Source organism: Spinacia oleracea, chromosome 2 (assembly GCF_020520425.1).
Source record: "Spinacia oleracea cultivar Varoflay chromosome 2, BTI_SOV_V1, whole genome shotgun sequence".
Lineage (NCBI taxonomy): Eukaryota > Viridiplantae > Streptophyta > Magnoliopsida > Caryophyllales > Amaranthaceae > Spinacia > Spinacia oleracea.
Window position 1 is genome coordinate 114,586,850 of NC_079488.1, and position 9,866 is coordinate 114,596,715.

Below are 9,866 nucleotides of genomic sequence, written 5' to 3' on the forward strand. Positions count from 1 at the left end.
GTCTTCTTCACTCATCACCTCCACCATCATCACGTTGCTCCACCGTCATCTTTGTTCCGATCAGACAAGGTGACGCACTCCCCTTCATCGTGGACGACGGCATTAGCTTCAACGGTGTAGTTGTCGGCCATGGTGCACTTTTCGTCGTCGAAGGTTTTTCTTTATTGTTGTAGTATTGGGCCGTGCGGAATTGGCGGCCGCAACCATGTCTAGGCCGCCAGGAATTGGCTGCTGCAACCATGACTAGGTCGCAAATATCTTTTTTCAACAATTGGTGTCTCATTGTTTCTTGTTTTAGCCATGGAGTAAAGACCAAAATTGTTGATTTTTTTTTCCTGTTAATTCTAAATTCATATGGAATCTCTTTCTTGTAATTCTGAATTCAGTTGCCTTATGTCCACTCAAAAAAACACACACACTAATTCGTCAATTTAGGTTTTGTAAAATTCAAACCTAGTACCTCCAAGGACATCTAACTTTTAAGGTAAAATAACAACTTGAGCTATATTAGACATGTGCTTTTATGATACATATTTTATTTTTAAACATATCATGGGGAAGACCATGAACCCTGTCAAAACGTCAACCCCTATAATTCCACCCCTGCTCGTGTTGTCGGCGTTTTGCTTGGACCGCCATTATCTTTAAGCTTCTTTTGATTAGCTTTCCTATGAAGATTTGTATCTCTTTCTTCTTCTTTTTTTTTTTCTATTTTCTTTGTAAAGGTTTTTAGTTCTTGGTTTCCTGAAACAGGTGGTTCATTATGTTTTCAGGTACCTTTCCAATTTAATTAACTATAAGAAATTTTCGCAATGCATGCTACCAATTGGAGATACTTTCGTAATTGAGCAAATCATGTACAAGTATGATATAAGGACAAACATCTTTTTATTTTGGTAGAAAACCCTCCAAATATATGTTGCTTTTTTGTATGATTAAGTGTTGTATTATTTTATTAGTCATACTTTATCTGAAGAAGACAATTGTTCCGGTCTTTATCTTCTCCACTTTAGTACATGATTTAAGAATAAATCATTTATCTATTTATCTTCAATAATGCAATCGCTCAGTAGTCAGTACCTCTCTATGATTAGAACTTTTACTTCCGTGCGTTTGACCGATACACGGACTTGTATTAAGCGGAGTATATTTTATGACAAAAACTTTTGCGTGTCCCCGATCTACGGTATTTTACTGTACATCCAACCCAGTACGTTAAAAGTGAAAAATAAAACTCGCTCAAGGTAAAAAGTGACCAAAACTAAAGATAAAAGTGAACCCGACCAAAGATATAAGTGACCTTATTCGAGTACTGAAGTAATCTTACTCAAGGATAAATGTGACCTAACCAATGAAAAATGTGACCCTAACAATAAATAATGAAGTGACCCTAATCAAGAATGATATGTTTGTTACAAGTTATAACTATGACCAATATAGCATCAACAATGAGAATATACCAATACACAAGTGTAATATAGGTAGTAGGTTATATGGGGCTTGAACCCACACCATGTACAATATTATACATTGCTTTATCATTTGAGCTAATAGCCTCAAAAATAAGGTAACTTATAACTATAATAAAGAAAACTAATAACATTAATAAGAGTAACTAAAAGAACATAACATGTGTGGATAACCTTCCTCTTTTAGCCCGCCACACAATGTATTATCGTAGATCGACCTTTCTGGAAAGTTTGTGATTTTATGAATTACTGTGATGCACGCAATATATATATATATATATATATATATATATATATATATATATATATATATATATATATATATATATACTCCCTCTGTATTTTTTTAAGAGATACACTTGCCTTTTCCGGCCGTATTTATTTAAGAGATACACTTGCTATTTTTGGTAACTTATCAACCCCACCATCTAATTAAATAATCTATTTACACCCCACCACCATCCCCTACAATGACATGGTCCCCACTTATTTTACTTATTAAAATATCTACCCAACCCCACTTGTTTTATTACTTCATTTCATTCAATTCTTTTTCTTAATATCCGTGCCCGACCAAGTGTATCTCTTGAATAAATACGGAGGGGTAGTATTATAGCTCGATATAAAAATAACATGAAAATTACTACAGCTACTCGTACTACGTATAATACATTTATATTAATCATACCCTGTATTATCGTATACGATACGTAGTGCATGGTGCAACCAGTGTTATTATCTTTATCCACTTCAGGCTCGTCTTCGACGAGTTGATGGCCCTATGCTAAATTTAAAAATAAAGCTCATATGAAGCCCTTACACAAATTTTAAAGGACAACTCTAACATATTACTATATGAGTACGTGACAACATATTTATACTGCTACGTTATTATTTATAATGATATCTCAACAAAATCATAGACTATGGTATTTTCAATCAACTTTATATCAACATGCATTTTCTGAGGCAATGTATATCTCAATTTATGTATCTCTTATCTTTTATTATGACTAAGTTTCGAATTTCGTCAATTATAAATTTTAATAATCGTTTGTTTTGCTATTACCATTATATTATATGTTACGTTACATTATCACCATTGTTGATTGTTTTCTCGAAACGTTGTTAGATTGATTTAATTAGTAATAACTTTAACGTATACATACTGTGGTTATATTTTATTTATATATTTATATTTTATACTAGGCAAAAAACTTCAATTGCATGTAAATAATTTAAAATTTCATAATACTTAGGTCTTGTTCTCTTCAAATTATAAGGCCTAAACTTATCTGAACTTATGAGAACTTATCTGAACTTATAGGAACTTATCTGAACTTATTTAACTTATAGGATCTTATTGGAACTTATTGGAACTTATAGGACCTTATTGGACTTATTGGACCTTATAAGATCTAACAGGACCTTATAAGATCTTATTAAACCTTATTAGACTTTATTTAAAGTTTATTATATTATTACTAAACTTTTAACCATTAGAATATTGAAAAGAATTATCCAAAATTTATACGCTGATGATTGGAGCAATCAATTGATAAGATATATAACTATCATTATTATTAAGAAACAAAATATGTTACCTCGATCTAAATATTACAGGCAATGTTGCAAAACGTTGTGATTACTACTACGTACATGGTATTTGTTGTATGTCTCACCAAAAAGATCGTCAAGTCATGTGTGATGTACACGTAATAATTAAAAGTAACTTTATCCCTTAAAATTATATTGATAATAATTAATAATAACATATTATTAATTAATACTTACAAATAATTGATAATTATAAAATTCAATTAGTGATCACAACGAATTTTAATATAATAACATAAATATGATGTATTTAATATAACAACGCAAATAATCATAATATTACATATTTTATTTAAGAACTTATAGAAACTTATACGACCTTATAGGACCTTATTGAAACTTATAGGATCGTATTGGAACTTAAAGGAACTTATTGGAACTTAAAGGACCTTATTGAAACTTGTTGAACTTATTGGAACTTATCTGAACTTATCTGAACTTATAAGACCTGAAAATAAGGTCCTATAAATTGGAGAGAACAAGGCCTTAAAGTTATTATATATCGAGCAATGTACGTTCTTGTAACACTTTACACAAAGTTCTCGTGCATTGCACGAGTCAAAATGCCAGTATCATTATAATCTAATATATATGTATAAAGGAGGCATATTTGCTGAATTATTAGAGCGCCACATAGGATTACTAATGGTTTCGGCCAATGAAAAATAAGATTACTAATTTATTTTTGAATTAAAAAAATCGATTGCCACGTAGATAATTAATTAGGTGCCACATATATATTTTAATTAATTAATTACTAATATATACAACTCCGTCTAAAATCAAACACTATAATAATTAATAAATAAATCTAAAATAAAATTCATCCAAAATCAAACACTAATCTAAAATAAAATAAATTAAATTAAATTTAAAATCAAACATTAATCCAATAGGCATATTTGCTGAATTATTAGAGCATCACGTAGGATTACTAATGGTTTCGGCCAATGAAAAATAAGATTTCTAATTTATTTTTGAATTAAAAAAAATCGATTGGCACTAGATAATTAATAAGGTGCCACGTACATATTTTAATGAATTAATTACTAAAATATATAACTCCATCTAAAATCAAACACTCTGATAATTAAAAAATAAATCTAAAATAAAATTCATCCAAAATCAAACACTAATTTAAAATAAAATAAATAAAATTCAATTTAAAATCAAACATTAATCCAATATTAGAGCGCCACATAGGAAAACTAATGGTTTCGGCCAATGAAAAATAAGATTTAAAAATTAATTTTGAATTAAAAAAGTCGAGTGCCACGTAGATAAATAATTAAGTGTCAAGTATATATTTTTATTAATTTAATATTAAGCACATACAATTTCATCCAAAAACAAACACTCTCATAATTATAAAAAAAAATCTAAAATGAAATTCAATGCAAAATAAAAAACTAATCTAATCTAACACAAAGAATATAAAATATGTATATACATAGGAGTTTTATTTAAACATAACAATTTAATAGAATCCGTGCATCGCACGGGCTAAAATCTAGTTAATAATAATATTAATAACCCATACAAACTCTACAATAATTACCAAGATATGTAAAACATACATTTAGAGAATTAACGCATAGAGTGATGGATAGCTCAGTTGGTTAGGGCTTCCATCCCGATTCCAGGTGATCCTGGGATCGATTCTCATCCCCGCCCGTGGCTCATCCGCCCCAAAAAAAAAGAGAATTAACGCAAGTTGCATAATCAACACAATTAATTTTAAGCATAATGGAGCACAACTCCAACTTCACTGTTTCAATTTTGATAAGAGCAAAGTTCTTTAATGTCATCACTTATTCCCATCTAAAGACCTTCACGATCGCCCATTTGGGTACCCGATTTTCTTTGTAGTAGAATTTGAAATCTACGATTTTCTTTCGGTCGATCTTATCTTTTAAAATAAAAAGCCCTTTACGAGCCAATTTTTTTGTTATAATTATTCGAATGGGATGATTAATGAAGAAATCTAGACCCTTTTAAAATCCATATCACATTATCTACTATTATATATTAACCCGAAACTTTAAAAAAAAAAATCACAACAATTATGATGAGAATTTTAAAATAAAACCCAGCAAAAATGGGTAAAAAGAACTCTCATGCAGAGAATAAGACGAAGAAAAACAAGGAAAAATTACCTTTAATAATCCAACCTTTAAGCCATTTGCCAAAATTAATCCAACCTTTTATTATTTTTAATTAATCCAAGCTTTATACCCCTTTAATTTTTGTTGCACCTTACAGGCCGGTTACCAGCAAGATTTAGTCGGTCATAAACAATGACGTGGCATTGCACCGTTAAAAACCTATGTGGGTCCCATTTATTGTTATCTCTTTCCCCTTATTTCCCCTGCCCATCTCCTTCAACCCCTTCATCATCTTTTTCTTCATCCATACCACTCTTACAGTTACCACCATTATCACCCCTCAATTCAACCTCCGATCTCGATTTCCCCACCTTTTCCTCCCACTTAAACGCTGTCCTCATCCCCCCTAAATCCCCCAAATCCGCCATCAACAACAACAACAAGAATAATGTCTTTCTCCCCCATCTCCTCTCAACCTCCCTTTCCATTGTACCCAAATCTCAAATTTATGCGAATACCCTGGACACCATTGTTAAGACCTTCTACTCGGGTTTTATAGTGGGGTTTCAGCTGCATTTTTTGGGTCCACTTTTTCAAAAGATGTTTATTTTGCTCTTGTGAATTTGAAAAATTGTTTTTGTCAAAAATTGAGGTTATTTATCCCGTGTTAATTCCACCTACTGCTGGTTAATTAATTGGGAATATTGTGTCTTCTGCTATAATGGTGCCGAAAGAATTGATTACTCAAAGGATGCAGGCTGGTGCGAAAGGGCGGTCGTGGGAGGTGGTTGTTGAGATTTTGGAGAAGGATGGGGTTTTGGGGTTGTATGCTGGATACTCAGCTACATTGTTGAGGAATTTGCCTTATGGGGTTTTGAGTTACGCCTCGTTTGAGTGGCTTAAAGACGCGGTTTTGAGGAAGACAGAGAAGGGGAAAAAGACACCATTGGAGAGTGTATGTTGTGGGGCGTTGGCCGGGGTGATTTCAGCTTCGTTGACGACTCCGTTGGATGTTGTCAAGACTAGGTTGATGACTCAGGTTCATGGTGAGGCTGTGAATAAGCTTGCTGCTGCAACAGTTGGTGGGGTTAATGCCACTGTTAAGCAGATTCGGATGGAGGAAGGTTTGGTTGGTTTTACTAGGGGTATGGGGCCTAGAGTTGCTCATAGTGCTTGCTTTTCTGCTATTGGTTATTTTGCATTTGAGACTGCGCTTGCGATTATGTAACGAAAGTTTTTAACCGGTTTAGGCGGTTCCAGTTTTTTGGATCAATAAAAGTTAGAGGCGTACAAAGCTTGGATTAATAAAAAATAATCAAAAGGTTGGATTAATTTTGGCAAATGGCTTAAAGGTTGGATTATTAAAAGTAATTTTTCCGAAAAGCAATGAAGAAGAAAATAAGCCCAAAAGTTAACAGTTTATTTAGTAGACCAAGTGTTTTAAATGACTGGTCTCTTAATTTTAGTAAAGAATTTTATTCTAGTCTAGCCATTATCTACGCCGGTGGGTTTCTTTACAAGTATTACCTAAGAGATCGGTTTTGAGTTATAACAAGTCCCTTAGCTTTTCATTTTTTTCTTTCCAAATGTTCATTGTGTCACGACGTCACGTGACACAACGGAGCACTTACTAATTTCGCCGATGACTAACTATTTAATTAAAAAGTATAACTATTGGGTAAGAAGCTGGTCTTATATCTGAAACCGCCTTACATAAATTTTTATTTATTCATATTTCTATCTTAGATCACAAAAAAATATTATATATTTCGTGTTAAACAAGAGCACTACGTTGTACTTTGTTGAACTTCGTATTTAGAAGGGGGCAATATAAAGGAGGACAAGCCGGACAAGCGTCAACATTATTAGGGAAGTTTTTGGAAACTATTCCTACCTTTTCCCTTTTCTATAAACAATAAATTTAAATCTTTTTTCTAAAAAAGTAACTTTGGAGTATCATTTTCCATAAAAGTATTTCTCATAACATTTCCATTTTCCAAGTAACCAAAACGATAGCCATACATTATATTGGCAAATGTTCTGCGGCCTTTACAAGTTGCTCCGTTTTACACTTTTACTAGTTCATCTCTCTTTTCCCTTTGGTTTTTTTCCGTGTGCTTTACTTTTGATGAAATACGACATCAACTATTTGACCGTTTATTAAGTACTCAAATTTCCCGTCAAAAATAAAATAAAAAATAAAATAAAAAATATAGGATTCGAACATGATACCTATCGTGCTATTAGATCTCGACTTCAGAGGCCCTTAGTCTAATTAATTGTTCTATGTCACTTTTTTTACATTGCCAATAAAACATTGTAACATAAAAATTTAAATATATACTCTCTATATTATACAAAATTATAAAAATTAAAATAATGAATTAACGCAGCGAGACGGTTCAAACCAAATCCCATAAAATAAGTATTACGTATGTTTTTGTTGTACATTTATGGAGTCAGTATTCAAAATCATTTTTATTAGAATTTATAAAGATTTCAAATAAGACAGTTTTTTTTTCCAAAAAAAAAAAGAGATGAACTTTTAAGCCTTGTTTAATTTGCCTTATTTCAGTACCTTATAACCTTATTGCTTATTTCATATATTAGATAAGACAAGATCACATCAGATCAGAAAAAATAAGTTCAGATCATTAGATCATAAAATAAGTCCAGATCGTATACATTATTATTATCTTGAATTATTATTATTGTTGTTGTTGTTGTTGTTATGTTGGATTATCATTATTATTATTGCTTTTGTTATTGTTTTTTTTTTATGACCGGAGGCAATATATACTAAACAAACACGAAATATTACAAAAAGTTAGTGGGAAGACAATTAAGATGCTATCTGCGCCCCCACCCTTTATCAATGGCAAAAATGATCCTAGTAAAGATACGTGCAACACCTCGTACCCGGCCTAATATCCTGAGCCTTAGAGAACTTTTGTATCAGTTTAAATAACATAATAGCGTTATTGTTATTATTGTTATTATTGGTCATGTCCAGATCAACACCGGTTTGTCAGGATAATGTCCAGATCAGAATCAAACTCTCCAGATCATGTCCAAATTAACATCGATCTTTCTAGATCATGTCTAGATCAGCTTCAATTTGTATAGATCATGTCCATATCGGCACTAATATTTCTGTATCATGTCTTGATCTGCATTAATCTATCTAGATTCACGTCAAGATCCGAATCAATATGTCCAAATCAAAATCGATCTGTCCAGATCATGTCATGATTAGAACTAATCTATTCAAATCATGTCCTGATCATAACCGATTTGTTCAAATTATGCATGGATTAGAACTGGTTTGTTTAGATGAGAGCCGATCTATTCAGATCAAAACCAATGTGTCCAAATTAAAATTGATGTATCTAGATCTTTTTCACATCAGAACCTATATGTCAAAATCATGTCCAAATCATAATTGATATGTACACATCATGTACATATCAAAATTGATCTTCCAGATCTATACCGATATGTCTAGATCTACGCCAATCTACCTAGATCTACACCAATCTGCCTAGATCATGTCCAGATCTACATCGATTTGTCTAGATCGTGTCCAGATATTCATCGATTTATCCATATCATGTCCAGACCAAAATCGATATGTCTAGATAATATCCAGATCAAAATCGATATCTCAAGACCATGCCCAAATCAGAACTGATATGTCTAGATCATAACCAGATCATAATCGATATGTCTAAATCAGTCTAATCAGTCCAAATCATGTAAATATCATAAATAAAAGACCATAACCTATATGTCCATATCATGTAGAGATCGGTACCTTCATGTTCATATCATAACTGATCTGCACAAGTCAAGTCTAGATCATAATATTAATACAATAGGTAAATTTTTGCCTTTTTTATTTTGTTCATTAATATCAATACTAATACAATATTTCATGTTAATAAGTTTCATTTATTGAATAACTCAAGGTAAATTTTTGCATTTTTTATTTTGTTCATTAATATTAATATTAATACAATATTTCATGTTAATACGTTTCATTTATTGAATAACTCAAGTTAGATAAAAAAATTAGATGAAAAACTCAAGTTCTATCCGGCTAACAGATCAAATTATGTGTAATTAATTACAATAATAATATTATAAATTTCAATGAAATTTATTATAAATTTGAATGAAATTTATTTTACTAGTAATATTGATTAGGAAAATTTGGTTGAATTAAGAAATTTATTATAAATTTGAATGAAATTTATTTTACTAGTAATATTGATTAGGAAAATTTGGTTGAATTAAACGAGGCCTAAGTACTCGTTGCAAATTGACTAAAATACATATCCAGTTTGTATTAAGTTAATATATACCCTAAAAAAGAGAGTTTCTAGTGGATTTTACGGAGCAAGAGGATATGAGATTTTAAACAAGAAGGACAAAAGTGAAAAGAAGAGGAATGAAAGGGAAATGAAGTAGATAAGCACAATGTAACGTCAAAGCAGACGGCCTCAAATTGCCCTCTTATAAAACTTATACGGAGTAATTGTCCATCTATTTAATTCACCGCTTTTGCAATCCCGGCCAGAATCAAGCATAGGCTAGTAAGCACCTAAGTGGATGCTTAGTTTAAAGTATTTTATTCGATAACCGGTAATACATATTTTCTCTATTTCACAATAGT

General features: G+C 31.4%; 1 pseudogene; it reads left to right on the forward strand.

The window, feature by feature from the left end:
• Positions 1-5,383: 5,383 nt before the first annotated feature.
• On the forward strand, positions 5,384-6,419 carry LOC110795061 (protein MITOFERRINLIKE 1, chloroplastic-like; annotated as a pseudogene).
• Positions 6,420-9,866: the final 3,447 nt, after the last annotated feature.